This window comes from Cuculus canorus, chromosome 1, assembly GCF_017976375.1.
Source record: "Cuculus canorus isolate bCucCan1 chromosome 1, bCucCan1.pri, whole genome shotgun sequence".
Taxonomy (NCBI): Eukaryota; Metazoa; Chordata; class Aves; order Cuculiformes; family Cuculidae; genus Cuculus; species Cuculus canorus.
The window spans coordinates 54,462,168-54,485,149 of record NC_071401.1 but is presented as its reverse complement, the minus strand read 5'-3'; the positions used below and the strand labels follow the sequence as shown (position 1 = coordinate 54,485,149).

General features: G+C 36.2%; 1 protein-coding gene across 3 annotated transcripts in view; it reads left to right on the top strand.

Annotated features, from left to right (window-relative positions):
• Positions 1–22,982, top strand: part of GPC5 (glypican 5) — a 690,193-nt gene that overhangs the window by 236,990 nt on the left and 430,221 nt on the right. The window lies entirely within an intron of this gene.

Below are 22,982 nucleotides of genomic sequence, written 5' to 3'. Positions count from 1 at the left end.
AGGAAGTAGGACTCTGGCAGCTGAGCCCTCTCTACCCGTGAGCACCACAGCTCAATGTTGCAGTAAACATACAGAAGTACAAATAGTATAGTATAGGGATATTAACTGGCTGCATATGTTTTAAAAACAATAAAACATAAATTCCCTCTTTCCTCTTTACTAAATCAAAGATCTTTCTTAAGTAGTGTTGCTGTGAGTTTTTTTGTTTAGATGCCAGACAGAAAAACTAGGAGGTTTGAACAAGAATAATGTGCTTGTGAAAGGAGTTAGTGTTCATTACCTTATGTGCATATCCGTGAGTTACTAATTTTAAGGCTTACAAGGCAGACAATTCTAATACAGTTCTGCGCAATCATAGTATTGTAATACATTAAAAGGATTACAGGTATCTTGTTTACATACAATGCCTGTGTGCATAGATAGCCAGACTACAGGAGTAAGAACTGATTCTATTGAAACTAAGTTATTTTCCTGACAACACTGTACTTCAGTTTAAAAATACAAGTTTCCACTCTGATTTGAAGGCTCAGTGATAAGAAATGTTCTACTGGCATTTCTTGCCAGTGACCCTTCTAACCCAGCATCCTCTCATCTGCACTGGTAAAAGGAGAGGCTGTTTAGGGACGACATGTAAGCTTGACACTGTTATGGTCTCCAGTCCCCTTCTCTGTCTCGTTCCTTAGACATGAGAATTAAGAGATATTAGACTGCTCTTCATTGCCTGTGGCATTTAGCTCCATCTAAGGACTACCTTTAATTTTGTTTTTCCATCTTCTTGGCAGCTTTTAAATACAGTTTCCCAAATGGTTTCTGGAGTTGAAATAAGCAAGCCATTCTAACATTACTGATAGCTTCATGAAAAACTCTCTTGGTTCTTATTTTTCTATTTGTGAAAAATAACCCTTCTCTGATAAGAAAGGAAAGACTGGTGAAATAGGAAAAAAAAGCCCAGAAAAATGTCTTTTCTATCAGTAGAGTTGTTTTGTAGAAGTAGGATCCAGATTGAAGCTCAAAGGCAATCCTTATTCCTTCCTCCTTAAAAAAAATAATATTTTGTAGCCCTCCAGATCCAGCATGCTTTTGTCTATCTTTCTCTATTAAAATGGTGACTACAATAGTGAGAAAATGAATGTGATTTTCCCTCCAAAGAGATGCTATGACTGAATTACAAACTACAAATTACTGTGCAAAGAAAACCACTGCAGGTCTTACTCAGTAAGTCTCAAGGTCTTTCACCTATCAGGAATGCACTTTTCCTTTGATATTAAATCCGCACTGTATAGTTTATTGTGTTGTTTTCCTCTATAGCCTAGGAGTTGTGTTGTTTCCTCCCCGAGTGAGTATCTAAGAGTGGAATAAAACAATTCCACTATAAGTTATTTAATTTTGAGAGCTCATTTGCCCTTCTCTCAAAAGCCTAGAGTGGGTCTTGTGGAGAGGACATATAATTTACATACCACAAATCTTACTAACCTCCAAATCTGTTATCTTTCTGTGGGATGGTTGCTTTTCTTGCAGCTCAGAGTATGGAAATAGGGTTATGGGATAAAGAGACCATCAAATTCCTTAGAGACCTGACACATAACTGCTTTTCCTTAGATAAAAGGACTGAAGAAATTGAAGAAAAAGCTTTCTTCTCTAACATTTACTGATTGGGAAAGGAAGATGGAGAGTGTAAATTAGAGATTCATATGTAAAAGATCATCTTTTTGTCCTTTTTGATATGAAAAGTCTGAATCACATATTAAGCTTGTGATGGACAAATTAAATTAAGGGAACTTAATGTTGCTGCTGCCTCAGAGATAGACAGAAGTCTAGCGCTCTATCCAAGCAGAATTACTGCACTACAGAAATTTAATTTGTCCTGTTTTTTTCAGAACTAATAATTCCTGAAATCTGTAGAAGTTTATATATTTTAATTTATCTTTAAGGTGACAGAGATTGGCAGGGTAATATATAGCTTGCTATTCGTGTAAGCAACTATATATGTATTTTTTATAAATTTGATGCTGCTGTAACCTTGCTTGCTAAACAAGTATATTTTTGTATTTACTTGTGTGTGGTACTTTCTATATTAGGGGAAAGGAAATTAGTGATAATTCAGGCTTACATAGTTTTTCAAATCAGCTTTTAAACATTTCAAGATGCAGGATATTGAAGTATTATTTCTCTCTGTGTCCTGATGTCATGATAGGATATAATCCTTCTTTCTCAATCACAATCAGAGCTCTGTATATCAGTGGTAAGTCAAAGCCTGGTTTTCTTTTGTTTGTACAGCCTGCCATGGTACCAAAGCCTTCAGGACTGAATAGTCTCTACAACTTTGTAAATACCGAAAATTAGAAGCTTTGCTTCTGGTACTTCTCACAGTGAAAATGGTGAAATGCACTGTAACAGAATTTAATCAGTGATAGCCTGTGGCATTTGTTTGCAGCAGAGGTGGAATTCCGTTCTTTAACCAGACCACCTGCCTGGAGATGTTTTATCTTATGTTGTATGTATATCTAGTCATGGAGCTTAGAGAACTTTTCATTTGGAGGTATGTAAATATATGCTTTGGGATAGGAACGATAACTCTTTTGGCCCTGCACAATATAAAAGGAGTTTGGGTAGATTGCCCAGATGTTGTCATCTACATTGTAGCCACCTGCAGTCAGGTGTCTGGTCTGAAGGATTTCAGTAGTGTCGTATTTCTGAGCCCTTTCCAAGAGGTTGTCAGTTTAAACACACAAACTAGAAAGACATCATTTTCTAAGGAGAAATACGCAGTATATACACTGGATCTTCTTATACTGCCACCTCCTTATTTTGCAAACACTTCTTTGGACCACATTAAAGCAGAGAAAAGCTTAAAGTCTACTTGATAAGGAAACCTTTTGCTTTTGATGGTTTCTGAACTGGGCTTAAGTACTTAGGATATTTTTTTTGTTTGGTTGGCTTTTACTTTGTCTGAAATTACTGGTTTTATTTCCAAAGTCTTAGATACAGTTCAAACACACAGAAACTTATGAAAATCCATGTAAATATTTGGGGAGATCTTAAGAAAAAAAATCTCACGTTATGATTATATATTCTTTTCTAAAGGTTGAAAAAAGGTGATTGAACTATAGGACTATAATTTGAAGGGGATGACTGGTTTTGCGTTTAGAACGTGTAGTTTAAACCAGATGGAGAAGTATATCCTGATTACAATTTGTCCTGCCAGACCAGACAAAGTAATTCTAGTAAAACCAGGGAAGCAAAACTCTTTTGGAAAGCTTCAGTGTTTCCTGAAACCTTTCCTCTTTGTCATCAAAGCAGATAAACCCTTTTCTCTAAATTTCCTTTCTGACTTTCAGGAATTACAAAATAAGGGCAAGAAGGAAGTGAATATTCTGTGATGTAGAGGGAGGGCCAAGTGAGCTCTCAGAAAATCAGACTGTGCTTATGTATTATACAAATTACTGAATATTATCAAGTAGCACAAGAAGAACCAATGTCTTAAAGATTCCTTCCTACTTATCCTTAACATGTACATAAGAAAATAGTTGAAAAAAAACATTCTGACTGGCATGAAAAGATGTCTCCTAGCATCTCCTCTTTTCTTGCAAGGTAAATATACAGAAAAATCCAAAGCAAAGAATTGGTTTTAAAATATGTAAACATACAACACTTTAACATACTCTGTTTTCTAGGTCCTATTCTATTAAAAACTTCAAACCATTAAAACCAAACTTGTAGCATAAGGGAGACACTATCTCTTTCTAGCAGGCTATGGTTTCCGGGAACTTCTCCTTTGTGAGAGTCTCACAGTAATCCTCCTTCTTTTTCTGTAAATAGTGGATTTACCAAAAATCAATAACACTTTTTGATTCCATTGGACCCTGACTGCTATAATCTGTGCTCTGGACTCCCCAGGTTCATATTCACAGCAACAAAGTGCAATTAGATGAACTAAGAGTAGCTGCTGAACCAGTCAGAGCTGAAAATGGCTTGACAAAGTCACCTTCTTTTGTAAAAAAATCCTTACTTGTACAGACTGGTTTTGGAGAGCTTTAACTGATGGGCTCTTCTTCATTCGTCTTTATGGTAAGAAAATAATGGTTTCAAGTCTTATGTACTGCAATCTGCAACTATCACTCTAATAGGTAATCATGATAAGAAAAGTCAGTTGCATATGGCACCAATAATAATGGTAATTATTTTTATTTCTTGTGCTATAATTTAAAAACCATGATTCATTTGTCTTTCCTGCAAGTGCAAACGCTAAGATTAGGAAGTAAGTATGATATTTTGATGCTGTGATTACAGGCAATTGGATCTCGGCCGTTTCAATGTATTTCTGTTTTTAGAAGACAATCTTGAAAAGATACTGCTTTTGAAGATAATACTAGAAGATTGTATTTACAGGTGAAATAATGACTTCCTAATGCTAGGGAATCCTGGCATAGTAGAAAATGACCTTATCTTTGTCTGTCTAATTCTAGCAGACGAAATCTCCCTCTGGAGATCTTAAGGGGCAGCTGTCACTCTATTGACTGTACTGCTAATTTAAATGCTTCAATTAGGAAAATTATTTCCTATTTCTAGGTGCAGTAAAAGATAAGCTTGAACTTATCTGGAAAGGACTCCATCTCATACTGCAATACCACTGGACTGCTAGCTGATATACATGGAATAATATTTCAAAGGGCTAAAACTATCACGAATGGAAGTGACACCCACGTCTTTTAAGTGAAAGAGGCCACTACTTCATAAGACATTAAGTGCAGGTGCTAATCTAATTTTTCCTTTGCTACTGGTCATTATTGTGGCATGATAAGCACTGTGTTTCACTGTGCTATCATTTACCCATTTACGTAGTTCAAAAAGTTGCAAAAATAGTGAGGTAAGATTTGGTTTTGATGCTGATTTATGATACTAATGACTAAACTTTCCATCTGTGTTTTTTTTTAAAGTTCTTATCGATGTACCACAGCATAAGCAAAATAATACATGTTTTTTTTGGTATGAAATGTTCGAGTACATATTGGAAATGGTGATGTACTACATTACCTGAGTCATCATTTGCAGGTTCAAAGATAAATATTTTAAAATTATTCACGTGCAAGACGTGGCACTTGCAGCTGTGTTTCTCTTTGATCACTGACATTCAGTTTGTGCCTTCTTTAGTGTTATGATAATCATCTAGAAGTTAAAATCCCTCTGTCTCTTAAAGCAGTTCAAATTGCTGTATAAATTTAATGAATTGCACATTCTGATTACTCTGTTGATGACTGACATGAAATTCCATCTCGTGGAATGAGTAAATTTGCAAGAGTACAGCATTTAACAGTCTCAGACACTTAGAGCCTTATTTTGATACACTCTTTCAGTAGCATGTTTTTGGAGATTCACTTTCAGAAGATTTTTTTTTGCCTTTCACTTCTGAAATGTCTTTTTGTTGATATATTGTATCCTGCACTTTGCACCATTCAGTAACAGGTACCCCATAGAGGTAATTGGGAAGTAAAATTTCAGTGCACTTTGTGCAACTGCTATTCAACATTCATTGGTTTTAGAATTGCTTTCAGCTGTGTTTGTTCCTAAACTCCCTATTATTTATTGTTTTTCTTGCGATAGGAGAGATTGCCTCAAAAGTTCTGTTTTGGTTTGGTTTTTGTATTAAAAATGCATATCTAAATGTTAACTTTGCTGTAGATTTGTTTTTTACTGCCTTTGTAACTATTTAGTTCCTTCCAAATGTAGAACAACCCTGCAGATACAGAACAGCTCAGTATTTTGATCATGTTAATTTTTTCTCTAGTGATTTCTTGTCTCTCTCTTTCATATTTGATGTGTTCCGTATTTCTTTTGCTTTATTTCTGGAATGAATACAATGTTACTGTCTTTTTTAAATCAATCCCTTGGATGAATTCCATTTTTGGCAAGGCATTATAGCAGAGTATTAGACTGATATGTTGTACTGAGATATTCCTACTTTCCTACTTGACAGGAAAGCTTATTTCATATTTGTTGTGTGAGATGTGGGTTATCACACTGTATTGTCTTGAGCACCCTCTAACTGCCAGAAAGTGCCAAAGATATTTTAAATATTTCAGTATTTCCTTTGCATGTAAGATACTGACATAATTTCTGCAAAAATACTAAACAGCTAGAAATGAGATGGTAAATTATTTTCTGAGTTTTACCCTCCTCTTTTTAAAATGCACTTCAACTTCCAACTTAAAAAATACATAGTACAGCGCAGGATCACTGATGCTTTTCTGTCTCTTGAGAGTGAAAATGTTTTATTCACCGTTCTGTGATGACAATGAAGGTATATGTCCTTTTTGTGGCTCACAAAGGTGGTCCTTCTGTATTTGTAAGTCCAAACACTAAAAATTGTATGAACATGTTAAGATGACAGTATGTCCTGAAAAATGATGTGTAAACTCAAACCTACACATGGTTCATAGGTGGAAGGAAAAAGTGATTAGGAAGGCATGAAGCTAAGCCCATGTGTCAGTGTTGGGATGCTGAGGAAGTAAATTAAGAGGAACAGGTCACCAGTCACATAGTCATTTTTGTCAACCATTCAAATAAAAACCTGTTTCCTGTCTTGTTTTAGTTTTCACTAACTAGCTTAAAAAAGTTATTAAAGGCTAATCAGAGTCCCATTCATTTAACACATATGATTCTCATTTTAAAATAGGCTTTGTGCTTAAATGAAAAGCTTTTGATTCCTCCTAATGTGAATAGCAAAAGGAAAAGACTATACATTGTACAGAGCTTTCTGGAACTAAATCTAAGGTTCATATTTGCATAAAACTAAATGATGAAATAATTAACAAAAATTAATATACCTACGTTTGTATTTTCTCTCCCTCAGTTGCTTATGAAGCACCGCACAGTACATACTGGGAAAACATACACATTGATGGAACCAAGACATACTATCAATTCTCATCCATTTAGTACACACAACAGTAGCACAGAAAACAACACAGCGTTTTCTAGCTAGTTAGGTGGATAGTGACACTAACCACAGTATTCATTATGGTGCAGATGTTCTCTACAAAAGCCTATTTTGCACCTAAATTGCTTGCTGCTATAAGCTGCTAAAAACTGCTTGTGTTAGGTTTTCTAAGCAAAACAGGAACATTATTCTATCTTCTCATCTTATAGTATTAAGTGAAAGAGAGTTCTGAAATTTTTGGAAGAATTATAGCTGTGAAAAACAATATGATCTTGGGCACAAATCTTGTGATGCTTACTTTTTGAAAATCTGACCTACTTTGCTATTGGCAAAACTATGGAAAGCAAATTACTTTTTCGTATTTATAATTTGTCATTTATGCTCCTTATCTCTTAAGAAGAGATTTTATTCTTAAATATTTTCTTTCAGTCTTCTCATAACATTGGCTATAGTTCTCAAATAAAACAGGTGGTTTCTTCCCCCCCCCCCCCCGCATGCAAGAGTAGCAATTCTGCAAATGAAAAGGAACTTCTGATGTCCTTAATACCTAATCCCAATTAAGAAAAGGAAGGGAATATACACGCTGATAAATAGTAGAGACAAGCTAGAGAGTTAAGGAGGTCTTCAGGCCCCAGTCACAATGGTATTGTTTAGGGGTGTAGAAGTGTAGGGGTCGATCTGTGAAGGCTGGACATTTTTTCTTTCTTCTATGATTTCATCAGAGAATAGCAAATTCCTTATATTTGTGGTGAGGTAGTAACTCATTAGTTATATATACGGATGTACATACTGGAGTAATGTATGGCGGTGGGTACATTGCCAGATTTTTAACTAGCTATCTGGTTTGGGAGAATCTCATACAAAATGGCTTGCAAATTTAGGGGGACATATGTGCTTTTTCATTGTTATAAAAAAAAGGCAAAATCCTTCTTAAATTTAGACCCTATTAAAATTGTATTAAAGGGAGAGGAAGCTGCCAATACCTAATTTAATGTTTTATTTGGACAAAATTTAAGCCCTATGATGTCTTGTGAGGAGGAAGAAGAAAACTGGTATAGGGAATGCACTTAATTTTGAGTGAACAGCAGCCTAACAATTGGCTTGTCTCTGAATGCTTTGAAATAAAAAATTGTTTTAGGGAGCTGTATTGTGGGTTACTTTTGCTGTTTGCACTGTTGTTTAAAGAATCAATTGTTGTGCAACGGCAACCATGCCACTCAGCATGTAATCAACTAGAAATCAGTCTAGGAATTCAGCTTCCAAGTGTTCTGCCTAATGGGATCTGGATCTGTATAGAGAGGTTTTCTTTGCGTGATTGAAAAACCATATTCTTTTTCTCTTGTGGAACAAAAATTGGACTTTGCAGATATGCATACAAGCTTCAGCTACTGGAGATACAAACAGCATATTCAGTCTTTTACATTCACAGGTTAGGGTGACAATGACCCAAAATTGAAGTAATATGTCTATAATGGAAAATAATACAGGAAGGACACATCCTAATAATAGATTCTTTTTAAATTATATTAGTATTCACAGCTATTTATTGTATTAGAAATTATAGAAATAACGCTATTCTCACTAAGCTTTAGTATAGTACAGTGAATCTTACTTAAACTAATAAGTTTTGGGAATACGCTAGCTCATTTAGCTACAATCTGCTAACTACACTGGAATACATATATGTTCAGTATTGTGAAAGATGAATAACTGAGTATCAAACTGTAGCCATACAGGCTTGTGCTGTTCTTGGACACCAGCAGAAATACTCTTTAGTTAGTTTCATTACTTTGTATTTAGCAGTAGGTTGCAGTTTGTAATAAATAATATTTTTATCCTAAATGTCTTCTGAAATATTAAGCTAGTTTGTTTTGCAAATATTTTATATGCAACTTTGTATACACTTGATTACTATTAAAAAGGTTGGCTTAATTGTATGAAAACAGTGTAAGTATTCAATCAGTCTTTACATTTGAACTCTTTTCCCAGATTTAAACTGTAAATTCCTTTAACAGAAGTGATTCTGGAGGAAGCTACATTAATTGAAGCTGTTATTTGTGACGAAGCAAATACCATTTGTGGTGGGTTGACGTTGGCTGGCTGCCAGATGCCTATCAAGCTGCTCTATCACTCTACTTCCCCAACAGGACAGGAGGAGAAAATAAGATGAAAAAACCCATTGGCTAAGATAAAGACAGGGAGATCATTCACCGGTTATTGTCGTGGGAAAAGCAAAGTCAAATTGGAGAAAAATCGTTTGGTTTCTTGCCAATTAAAAGTAGACTAAGATGGTGAGAAACAAAGAACAAATTAGAAACACTGTCCCTTCACATCCCCTTTCCCCACCTTTTTTTCCCAGACCCAACTTCACTCTGTCACTGTTGACTCTTCTACATTCTCACCTTGAGCAGGGCAGGGGGAAGGTCAGTTCATAACACTTCGTCTCTGCTGCTCCTTTGCCCTCACGCCTTATGGATCTCTTCCAACTTGAGATATTCTATGATTCTATTACATTAATAAAAGATAGAGGAATATTCCCAAACTGGTACACTGTGGACAACGTATTCTCTTCCTACAAAGGAAATGTAGCCTTTGGTATCATGTAGGACTTTAAAATCATAGAACCATAGAATAGTTAGGGTTCGAGGACACCTTAAAGATCATCTAGTTCCAACCCCCCTGCCATGGGCAAGGACATCCCACTGAATCAGGCTGCCCAAGGCCCCATACAATGTGCCCTTGAACACCTCTAGGGATGGAGCATCCACAACTTCCCTTGGCAACCTCTTTCAGTGTCTCACTACTCTCATGGTGAAGAAATTCTTCCTAATGTCTAGTCTAAATCTGCCCTTCTGCTGTTTATACCCATCCCCCTTCGTTCTATCCCCACAAGCCTTTACATATACCCCTCTCCAGCTTTCCTGTAGGCCCCCTTCAGGTACTGGAAGGTCACTATAAGATCTCCTCGGAGCCTTCTCTTCTCCTGGCTGAACAAGCCCAACTCTCTCAGCCTGTCCTCATATGGGAGCTGCTCCAAGCCCTCTGATCACAGTTGTAGCCCTCCTCTGGACCTCTTCCAACTGCTCCATATCCTTCTTATGTTGAGGATTCCAGAACTGGACACAGTATTCCAGATGAGGTCTCACAAGAGAGGAATAGAGGGGCAGAATCACTTCCCTCGACCTGCTGGCTACATGTCTCTTGATGCAGCCCAGGATACGGTTGGCCTTCTGGGCTGTGAGTGCACATTGCCGGCTCATGTCAAGCTTCTCATCAACCAGCACCCCCAAGGTCTTCTTTGCAGGGCTTCTCTCAATCCCATCATTTCCCATCGTGTACTGAAAACGGGGATTGCCCTGACCTGAGTGTAGGACCTTACACTTGGCCTGTTGAACCTCATGATGTTCTCAGCCCCACTTCTCCAGCCTGTCCAGGTCCTTCTGGAAGACATCCCATCCTTCTGGTGTGGCAACTACACCACTCAGCTTGGTGTCATCTGCAGACTTACTGAGGGTGCACTCAATCTTGCTGTCTATATCATTGATAAAGATATTAAACAGCACCGGTCCCAGTCCTTGAAGGACACTACTCATCACAGATCTCCATCTGGACTTTGAGCCATTGACCACTGCTCTTTGAATACAACCATCCAACCAGTTTCTTATCCACTGTACCATCCACCCATCAAATCCATATCTCTCCAATGTAGAGAGAAGGATGTTGTGGGGGACTGTTTCAAAGGCTTTAAAGAAGTCTAGATAAATCACATCAGTCGGTTTACCTGTGTCCACTGCTGCAGTTACCCCACCACAGAAAGCCACCAAGTTGCCCATACAGGGTTTGCCCCTGGTGAAGCCATGCTGGCTGCCATTAATCACCTCCCCATCCTCCATGTGCTTTAGCATAGCTTCTAGGAGGATCTGTTCCATGATCTTCCCAGGCACAGAGGTGAGGCTGAGAGGTTGGTAGTTCTCAGGGTCGTCTTTTCCATCCTTTTTAAAAATCTGCACAACATTACCCTTCTTCCAGTCACCAGGGACTTGTCCTGACTGCCATGACTTTTAAAATGTCATGGAGAGTGGCTTGGTAACCACATCTGCCAATTTCCTCAGGACTCTGGGGTGCATCTCATCAAGTCCCATGGACTTATATGTGTTCAAGTTCCTCAGGTGGTCACAGACGATCTTCCTCTACTGTGGGAGCAGGTCTACCCCTCTGGTCACCATCTTGCTGTCCCATGACCCAGGAGAGGTGAGGAGAGCAGTTATTGGTGAAGACTGAGACAAAAAATTTGTTAAGTACCTTAGGCTTCTCCTCATCTGTTGATGCATGATCCCCATTTCTAGTCATCAGTGGGGGTACGTTCTCTTTGATCTTCCTCTTTTGTTTGATGTACCTGTAAAAGCCCTTCTTGTTGGTCTTTACTTCCCTTGCCATGTTCAGCTCCAGCTGCGCCTTGGCCTTCCTGAATTCATCCCTACACAACCGGGCAGCATCTCTATACACGTCCCAGGCTCCCTCTCCTTGCTTGCACTGCCTGTGCAGTTCCTTTTTCTTTTTTAGTTTAACCAGCAGGCCTTGACTGAGCCATGCCGGTCTATTCTCCTTCCTGCCTGATTTTCTACATACAGGGACTGAGTGCTCCTATGCTTTGTGGAAAGCTTCCTTAAATATTTTCCATCTCTGTTCCGCTCCCTTGTTTGGGAGGACCATATCTCAGGGGGTCCTACCAAGTAATTCCTTGAAGAGGAATGCTTAAGTAAAGCAAGAAATACCTCTCTAGTCAGAAGTGAAAATCAAATTAGTGGTTCTAACTTATGAAATCTGAAACATATCACAAAACAATCCCATATTTATCTTTATTGATAGCCTATTCTGAGTAGAATCTGCAAGTAAATATCACATCAAGATGGAAAGTACCAAGACAAAAGTGAGAAGCAGCTTACTGTTCCTGTTAGTACTAATTAATGACAGCTATAATCTGTCAATATAATAAAAACATAAACAAAATACTTCCTATGCAAACAAATTCATTAAAGAGGGGGAAAAAATGGAGCGGAGCAGTAACTGGAGTTACCATTAGGATCTATGTGGCATTTAATTGGTCTCATAGTACTGATCTCTCCAGTACTGTGGAAATTACTAAGTAGTCTGCTAAGCTGATATATTAAGGGTATAAGCAAGACGACTCTACTGTACCTACATGTGTATGTTAGTGTTGGCTGACCTGTGCATTCCTCATGTTAGTTTACTGGGTGTAGATTCTGTGCAGCAGCAGAGATCAATTAAAAGATAATTACATTTATGTGTCAATAAAATGGAAATGCATTTACTCTTGTCAGTCCAAGTGTCAAGCTGAGGAAAACACTGCTGTGTAAACTCATATTTTATTAATACCAGGTAATATACATGAGAACAGTTACTGTTGATGCTATGGCCATGAAAGCAGGTTGTCATCAACTACAAAACAAAAAGCATTAGGAAACAGGCTTATCATCAGTGATAGTAACGCCATTTCTTAGAATATGTGCAACAGTCACTGTGCAAAACCATGAAGTTTAAAACAAAACGGGTACCACAATAGCACAAAGCACTGCGAAAAGGAAATGCAGCAGTATTTCAGTGGTATGCAGTTAGCTACTGAGAGAAAGAGTTTATGTCCACAGAGTTTCTGGCTTGAAAACTGATAGATCTTTTCTGAGCACATTGAATGTTTCCTATTTGAGACAGGCTGTTTCCTTTTAGTCTCAGTCCTGGGAAATCCTCTGAGTCAGTGGCCTGTTGACAGCAATACAAAGCAAGTAATTTGCTGCAGGCATCATCATAATTTGTTCTTCTTGTATATCTGTAAAATAAGCAATTCATTCTGGAAGCACAAGAGCTATCAGTCTGGGAAAAAACCTGTTGCTCTGAAATCTTATAAACAGTAATTCCATGTTATTTGTAAGGGTGCTTTGTTGCCTAAGGACCTCATATGCCTAGTCTCTTGCTCTCTATGAGCGTAGAAATTGTAGAAACCAGCAGCATATTATGGCACATTAAGCTGCTTTTTAACTCCAGAAGTGTGCATGTGGAATCTATGTGAACAACGCAATTCATATTTGAAATTATGCCATATATTTTAAGTGCACAAGTATTGCTCAGCAAAAGCCTGATGTTGTCTTGAGAAAGTCAACCAGCAAGTGGCTAAGAATCAGAACCAGAGAAGTATATAATTTGCATAAAGTCTCAGCAAAACTGTTCAGTAATATAGATTAAACAGAGGTGTCAGAAACAAGCTGCACTATGCTGTTTCTACTTTAGTTTTGTTTCAAGAGATGATAACAAGTGAACACAAATATGTCCTTGCAGGGTTTGGTTATTCATTACGTTTGTGGTTAGATTTGTTGGGTTTGTTAGTTTCTCTCTAGAAAGAGATATACTACACTGCCCTGCATCTGACTGACTGATACATGTTAAAAAAACCCAAATGGAACAACAACAAAAAGCTTGATAATCCTGACACTAAATTCCTTCTAAAATAAGCACATAATAATGAAATGTAAATTATAGAAGAAAACTTGTCTAGATTCATTACCCATATAACAAATCATAACTTTGATAGTAATGTGAATAAATAGACATCTATATATCTCTTTACAAGACAGGTTAGTTACTACTTTTGAAAAATCTTTTTCAAATTTTGCCTTTAAAATATATAACCAGACCAATCTTCATATACTTTATGAAACAGATAGTGCAGTCTCATTTAAATTTATTTTAATGCATTCATTTCTTTAAATGACTTTCTATGACCTTACATACTAAAAGTAATATTACTTATTTGTTGTTTTAAAACCAGCATGCTTGCCAATTCCTTAAAGCTCATGAATTTTTCTGTCCTTCTCTGTTTCTGATGGGCCTTATCTTTAAAAGCAGACAGATGACAGTTTTGGGGAAGATCTAGACGTTCTGCTGTCAAGGACACACCCTAGGTTATTCGAAAGCTTCATTATCTCCGTCCCCATAGGTCATACTTTGTAGAGAAAATGAAGATACTCCTTTCTCCTTCCTACCCTGAAGCTAGTGATAATTGCAGGAAGTGCTGTACTGATAGTGTGGCACTGATGAGGCATCTCTGCTTCCACTTCTTTGGGCTTTTTTTTGTCTCAGGAACTATTTCATAGCTTGATCTATGGACTGCTTCACTGCACTGAATTAAACAGCTGTAGAAGAAAAAAAAAAACCCAAACAGCAGACAATGAACTGGATTTGTAAAGAGAGCCCTAAACCAATCCTTTTATATATTTCTTAAACATAATATATGGACCCCATTTTTTCATGTGTGATAATGATTAGAAGCTTCTCTTCTTGTAACTTGCTTGTCACTTCAATTGAGTAAAATCATGAAAAGTAATCATTATCCATATTTAGTGTTACCTGACATCTGATTACCATATAAACCTGTGCATAGGTAAATGGCCCATCATAAATGGCTGTGTAAATCATAAAAGAAAATTTGTGGGCACTTAAGGCTTTTACTGATAGAAATACTGTAAGTTATATTTAGATAAATATATTTCCATCCTTTATTTTCTACCTGTTGATGGGATATATACTTGCAGTGAAGAGAGAAGTGTTCTACCCTTCTTCCATATTCCTTAAAATTCTAACAGTTCCTCAGGTCTCCCCTTATCAGTTTCTTGGTTTTGTTTCCTGACACTCGCTTGTTCCTCTTCCTGTTTTCTTGAAGAAGCTCGTGGTTTTCACCTAATTCCATAAAATATTTCACTGTTGTGCCCAGCATTTCTTTAAATGGATTTCTGTCCTTCTGCGTTTCCCATTGGTATGCAGGTCTGGGACAGCGACAGCCAGCTTGAATACAGAAATGTTTCTTCTTAGTCATGATTATAATAGAAAGAACTAGTTTTAAATGTCTGAATTAAGGTCTTAGTTTTAGCTAGTAGCTATTCACACAGAAAAGTAGGAAAGAAAGTGTATTATAGGCTTTGTGAAAACTTTTGCCTCGTTTGTGGTGAAAAAAATTTTACAGTGCAAATAATTAATGACTGTAATAAAACCACAGTGATAAGGTTAAAAGAGGTTAAAAAGTTCAAATTCTCTTACCTTAAATTGTAATTTCCTTCTTGGCTGTTTTGCTCTGACTACCATGAAACAGTACTGTTTACTCAGGTCTATGCTAAATTTGTTCGTTTAAGCCTTACTGTCAAAGCACACAGATCTGTGCAAACAAAAATTGTAGTACGATATGTCAATAAGAATAATGATATCAATTTTTAGAGAGCATACACAAAATTACATATCAGACCTGTATTCTGTACCAGACTGGTAAGGCTACTGTTCATAACATTAGCCATCATTACTTTATTTACTTCTTCATTCCCTGATTTAACATGCTTGTCACATGTGTTTTCCAAGTAAGACTCACTGGTTTTGAACAGTTAGATGTCATCATAACCCTTCTGCTTCCTATTTAATTCAACTTCTATTTTTGACTGTTTTTCAACATGAAGAAAACCATCCCACTAGAAATAAATTATTGAACAAACAAAAATATATTTAATACTTTTCTTGAGAAACGTAAGCTAAAATGTTAATTGTTGAAAAAAATGAACAAATAAGAAGCTGTGAATATTTAAATTCTATTTTATTTTTATTTGATATTTGTATAATAGTTTCACTTAAAAACTTTTCCCCTCAGTTATTCTTTTTTATTTTTGATTCTGCATTCAGTTTTAAAAATATTTTCAATTCATCTTATAGGGAATTGCATGTCAATATAATTCCTTTTTTTTCCCCTGTGTTTTGGTTATTGTTTTCAAAATAGCAGTAGCCTACATTTTCTTGAATATTCCACAATTTTCAGTTGAAGGCCGTGTGACAAAAAAAAATAAAATATAAAGCTTTCTATGACTTTTCTGGGTAAGGTTTCAGATCTTCAGATCAGTCTTCTTCTTCTTCTTTTTCTTCTTCTTCTTCTTCTTCTTCTTCTTCTTCTTCTTCTTCTTCTTCTTCTTCTTCTTCTTCTTCTTCTCATTATTCTTTTTAAACAGTATTCACAAGAAATATCCTATTGCTCCCTATTGGGATATTTTATTTGATACTGAGACTTCACTAATGTTGTGTATGAAATTCACAGCATGTGCTGTCAGAATATCTTACTGTGCTTTTGAAATTCTGATTTCTAGTTTTCTTTCATATGCAGTGAATTATTAATCTTTTCAGTTTGTTCATGGCTCAATGCTCTGTCCTGTGTTCTGCCAATTTGTCTGTCTACTCACTTCATATTAAAATTTTTCTGAACTGCCCGGACTGTATGTCAGACTCTTAAACATACTGTGTAGGTCCCTTATGCCCCAGTTATAGAGATTTACACCTTAAGCTTTACCTTGGCCTAATGTGAGAATTGATAGCATTGCCCCCAGTGGTACTTCTTCCCTGTCTCCTGGAAATGCCATTCCAGAATAATCAGTCCCACATTCCCTGCAGTCCATGCACCACCAGGTTCTCTTCTTCCCACTAAATCCCATTAGTCTTCATTCTTCCCCACTACAAATAGGCTTTTGTTGGAAAAGCATCATCAGTGGGATGAAATGCAGTCTTCCCCATGGCACTAATGGGCAGTTGCTACGGAGCACTCCACTGGCTCAGATAACTTTGAAATTGTGGGCAACAGAGAAGTAAGGGGAAAGAGTTGTTTCTTAAGTACCTGTCTGGGCAGAAATGTCCCTAAAGTAATTAATTTTAAAAAGTGGAACAAATAGAATATATTGGGTTTTGTCTTTAGTGGTCTTAGATGTTATTTATCATAAAAACCCTCAAACAATTTTTAGAAAATGTTTTATCTTTTTAAAACACTTATGATTCATGTCATGCTAAAAAAAAAGATCTTATTCAGTTTCGCTGCTGTTTTTGCTAATAGAATAGTTAATTTTCCCTCCTTTATCTAATTAAGCCTGAACATTTTCTGAGAAAATGGAAGAGACCTCTTTTAGGAGCAGAAATCGTGGGACTGTAAAACTGTTTGCGTTTTGATTGCAGTAGTGAAATTTAGAGGGTGTGCTTTGTAATAATTTAATAAAAATATTTTAGATATTTTTTCCTGATCTTAAAAAATTGAGTCTGTTTGCAGAGGCCAGCATCACAAATTACAGGAAAATGTTTTCACGACTGTATTTTATTTCTGGATTTTATAACCAAAACCTCATTTGATTACTTTCAACTCTATTATACATTTTGATATTATAGATCAACATGGAATGTCATCTCTAGACCCTGAGATTTTATTCTTTATCTCTGTACTTCTGTACTCTACAGGAATAGGTTGCTTAGGTGAAAGGCTTAATTTTATAGAATTCTTTTTAATGCTGCTCAACTTCTTCTCTCTTTTCCCTTTCTTTCTTCTCTCTCTCTCCCTCTCTTTTTTTTTTTTTTTGCCATTGCATTTAAAATAATAACAAGCTTCAAGCACTACAGTAATTATTTTTGAGTCCTACCTTTATTGCTTTCTAACTTGTATGACAGTTCCATTATTCAGGGTGTGAAATATGCAAGATTCTTCAGGATAGGAAAATAGTACAATGATGTTATGTGTATTTTTAAAAGAAAAAAATAAAGACATGAATAGTTATCATTACTTCAATACTGAAAGCAGAGTTGTAGCCTGTGCTCAAACAATTTTTGAGTCATTTAAAAAGATTGCTGAGACTTTCCCTGAGAAAGAAACACTTCTAGAGGCAATTCAGACATAAGAGTCATACTCTAGAACATGTAATTTTTCTATTTTTGGCATCTAGAATGACCACAGTCTAAACTGAGATATCTTTTTTATGTACATTTGGAGAAAATCACAGAATGTCATTCACTGTGGGCAGTACCACATTCCGTTTGCATCTGTTAATGATGACAGGCACCTATCTTTCAAAAACAGGTTGACCACTTACTTTGCAGCACCACAAAAATCCTGTAGGTTCTTAAAACCTATTAGCAGATCTCTAGGCATGTAAACTTAATTAAAAAACTCTGATGAGCTGATTTCTTGGGAATAATTTTTGTACTCAATTAAGTCAGGATATATTTTCATGACCCAAAGCTTTAGTAGGAACATCAGTCTGCAGGATTCCAATCTGCCAGACATCTCGCTGCTCTTTTTCTCATTCTTGTTTGCAGTGTTTTGTATATCTTGTTTGGGCTGATTTGGAAGGATGAGTAGGTGGGAGAGGATGCTTTTACCCAAGTCTGATTTGCTATGCACTATGGGGTCCCTGTTATGTCAGGACTGCTGAGATAAGAAAACTATTTTTTTTTAAACTGATAACGTTGCATACTACATCTTGTGATTGCAGGGAATTAATTACAAAGAGGAGACAGAACAGGATAGAGATTACATTAGATAACTTTTACTAATAAGTTGTTTGTCACGGTGCTTGCCAAGGAAATGTAAAACCTCAGTTCTAGGTGGTTGTAAAGCTGAGAAAAAATGAACCCCAAAGTCATTCTATAAAGAGCCTGGGATTCTATAACTCCCAAATAGAACTGATGGAATGACTGAGCTATAAAAAAAACCCCAAACATAATATTTATAACAAAAGTTGGCAGTAGCAATACAGTAATGTATTTATTTATTTAGCCTCAGATGTATGTTGGATGTGTCATCTTTTTTAACTATGTACAAAGAGTAAGGAAAGAGAAAGTGTATCACTCTAGTAAGGTTTTTGTAGTCTAAACTCCACCCAAAAAGGTGGGACACAATGGGCTCTTTTTTACCAGAAGGAATCTAAATGTGATCCTGTGTATTTTGCTGGCAGTGACATCAGGTGATCATTTCCCATGTTACTGAAATGCTTTAGTCACCTTAAGAAGCTTTTAGACATTTTAAATTAACATACTGCCAAAAAAAAGACAGAAGTTATTCATACACAAAAGCTGTAGCTAACATTTTATTTTTTAAAAAAAAAACAAACTGAAAAAACTAAGGATACAAAAGCAAGTCTGCTGAGACTGATTTAATGATTTTGAATACAATATGTGCCTCAATTGTAACAACCATCCCTTATTTAAATGTCAAACAAAAAGAGGAAAAAATAAAATAGCAAAGTGGGGATAAAATAGATAGATAAAATTTCAAAAGCCTATTGGAAATAAGGGACCTGATGGAGGACTGTTAGAAAGTGCAGGGATTACATTGAAATGTCAAAAGTCAAGCTGTCTTAAACGTGTGGAGAATAGTAAAACAAATAGTAACAAAAATATTCAGCAAGATTAGGAAAAAGCCAGTATGAGAGAACTAAGCTTCAGTACATTCTTTTCCACTGAAAAGGTGATGTTGAATAAGGAACATAAAGATGAGTGGATGATGGGAATGAGGTAATGGAAATAAAAGTTATGCGATCAAGATAAAAAAAATATTTTACGCTTCAGTTCAGGCTTCTATATACTTAAAATATGGACCACACTACCATGAATCAACTTAGGGAAAAAGGAAGAGGAAGGGGAAAACCAGAAAATGTGCTAAGAGGTCACATGAATTTACAGAGCCTATTGTGATAAAGTAATAGGATATCTTGTCAATATTCCATACAAATGTGTTGTAGAATCTTTGCTTTAAGGAATGTTGTAGAATAATTTCTGGATGTAAGTATGATGATTGCTAAAATGTGATATTAATTAAGTTTGGTGTAGTTGGAAAGTTAAAGAATATAGAGTTTATAGATGAAAAATTAACTGAAAATGAAAAGAAAAAAAGAGAGAAAAGAATTCTGCTATCTCTGTTTAAAGAGCAGTTATTAGGCTGCGGGAAGATTACAAGGGAAGTTCCTCAGAGGGTGATACTGCAGCCAGGATTAAATGATCCTGGCTTAAAAAGGTGGTGTTTTACAAATTTGGAAATGTCATGATTTGACACTCAGAAAAAAGCCAGATCATAGAGAAATAATTAAGGGCCACAATAACAGAAACAGTATGAAATGTAAAAATGCGAAATGAGAGAATCATACAATCATAGAATCACCAGGTTGGAAGGGACCCACTGGGTCATTGAGTCAAACCATTCCCAGCACTCCCTAAACCATGCCCCTCAGCACCCCATCCACCTGTCCCTTAAACGCCTCCAGGGAAGGTGACTCAATCACCTCCCTGGGCAGCCTGTTCCAGTGCCCAATGACCCTTTTCATGAAATTTTTTTTCCTGAAGTCCAGCCTAACCTCCCCTGGCAGAGCTTGAGGCCATTCCCCCTTGTCCTGTCCCTGTCACTTGGGAGAAGAGGCCAACTCCCTCCTCTCCACAACCTCCTGTCAGGTAGTTGTAGAGAGTAATAAGGTCACTCCTCAGCCTCCTCTTCTCAAGGCTAAACAACCCCAGCTCTCTCAGCCGCTCCTCGTAAGACTTGTTCTCCAGCCCCCTCACCAGCTTCGTTGCTCTTCTCTGGACACGCTCCAGAGCCTCAACATCCTTCTTGTGGTGAGGGGCCCAGAACTGAACACAGTATTCAAGGTGCGGTCTCACCAGTGCCAAGTACAGAGGGAGAATAACCTCCCTGGACCTGCTGGCCACACCATTTCTGATACAAGCCAAGTTGCCATTGGCCTTCTTGGCCACCTGGGCACACTGCTGGCTCATGTTCAGTCAGCTGTCAACCAACACCCCCAGGTCCTTCTCCTCCAGGCAGCTTTCTAGCCAGACTTCTCCTAGCCTGTAGCACTGCACAGGGTTGTTATGCCCCAAGTGCAGGGCCCGGCATTTGGCCTTGTTAAACCTCATGCCATTGGTCTCAGCCCAGCGGTCCTTTGCAGAGCTTGTGAATAAGGGACAACCTTCCAATTAGAATTAAGAAATTCTATGAGATTGAAGCACATCAGCCGAAGGCAACTGAGGAAAGAAAGACCTTGGTCTGGTAATTAATGAAAAGATGATTTTTCAGCTACCTATATTCAATAGAAATTTGAATTCATAGAAGTCTTACTATTCTTGGCACAAATGTAGATCCAGACACATTTGGTTATCATCCATTCATCTTCTTCCCAGTTGCTGTCCATATAACATTCAAATATGATGACATATGATACATTCAGGAAAGTGTGGGGTTTTGCTGCTTTTTTTAAAGCTAGTTCAAGTTTAAATATTCTTTTAGAATTGCAAAACATATAAAATAAAATTTGCAATTTTTTCTCTGTGAATTCTATATGCTAAAATTTATACCTTTTTATTTGTGTACCTGATACAAATAAGTTCGTAAAAGATTGAATAGTAGTATTAGTAGTAATGTAGTATATTTTGGTGTGATTGGTGAACCTTTGGGTAAAAGCATATACTGATTATTTCACAAACTCAGTTGCACTACAGAATTGCTTTCAGCATTTCTTTATTACTTTTCAGATACTATGTTTGATTTTAGCCTTTCATATTATTACAAGGAAGAAGGGGTAGTGCAAATTTACATTTTCACTTATTTCTGCTTCATTTAATTATTTAAATATTTCCAATCTGTACATAAATATTAAACTGTTTTGTTTTATTCTAAATCTGGTTATGATAGCCTTCTTCCTGAAAACAGGAGATTAAAAATCTTGCATCTGCTTTTCCAGTATTAACAATGAAAAAAATATTCATGTTAATTTTTTTGAAACTCAGGAAATGATGGTTGTGTTATTTTGAGGATCTTTTCATGAAACTAAGAAGATAGTAATGGCTTGGACTTAGAGAAAAATCAATACTACTTTAAAAATGACTGTAATAGTATCTTCCACATTCTATTGAATGTTTTTGAGATGCTGTTCATGAACTGATTTTATTTCAAAGTTTATTCCCTTGAGAGAATCAATAACCCTACTACTGGTAAACTAAAAGGCTCAAGCTGTTCCCCATACTCCACTTACCTCCTCAAAAGTATATAAAAAGTTCTTTATTAAAATTGAGTCTCTGTTAACTCTTGAATAGCTGTGTAGATTTAATTTAAACGTTTTCTGCTCTACTAATATTTCTATATGCAATTTCACAATAGCATAGGTAAAAAATGTAGAATTGAACCATAAGGAACTTCTCCTTCCATTGAACTTTTCATACGAAGGAACTACAATCAGAAAAGTCTCATGAAAGCATTTTGTGAACATTAATCCCTTTAGCTATCCTAATGTCCATGAACATTTTAAACTGTAGGAGTGATGAAATTAGAGTGATATTTCTTGTAAAGGTCTTGCAAGTGATGTGAGATTTGTGAAATGAAAAAGAAAAAATAAAAAAATCCATCTCACCTTTTTGCCATGTCTTGGTAGGCCAATATATCTTTTTTTCCTAGCTGAACACTCTAGCTGAGCACTGTCTAAATGCTTCAAAATAAATATCCTGTTTTTTCTTTCTTTTGATCAATATAATGATCACCTAAGGAAAAAAAAACCCAACTTTTAAACTCCCAAGGTACTGTCCAACATTTAATCATTTATTTAAGCAGTTTTGAGATGGAAAAGAGATGCAAACAGTCTTTGAATAAGATATTTAAGTATTTACCTCTAATGTCTTTTGTATTCATATCAGACTTGATAAATGGTTTGTCTTTCTCTCCCCTTATTAAGTACAAAGCTTAATAACAATGAAAACAATTACTTACATTATCTCCTTCCTTTAGTTATGGCATTCAATGATTGTTTTATTTTTCAATGGATTATTCTTAAGGTAAATCTAGATTTCAATTATTTTTTTTAAAAGTTTGTATAAATCAACTAATTATGAATTTACGTATTATGATCTGTGTTGGAATGAAAATTACTCCAATGGATCTGTATAATCACAGTCCATTATCATACTTTTTTTCCTTGAGAAATAGTATTTGATTTGATACTTCATTTTAACATGTCAGTTATTAGTAGAAAATTAAGTTAATACAATTATAATTTTTATCTTTTTAATGAGAATATGAACAAATTATTTATGAAAAGGCGTGTAGTTCCTTGCTTCTTCATCAAAATTAATTGTCTGCTCTCAAGAACAGACTCGCTGTTTCTCTTTAATTTCTGATTTCAATGGAAGTTTGAATTAAAGTGTATTCAGTAAG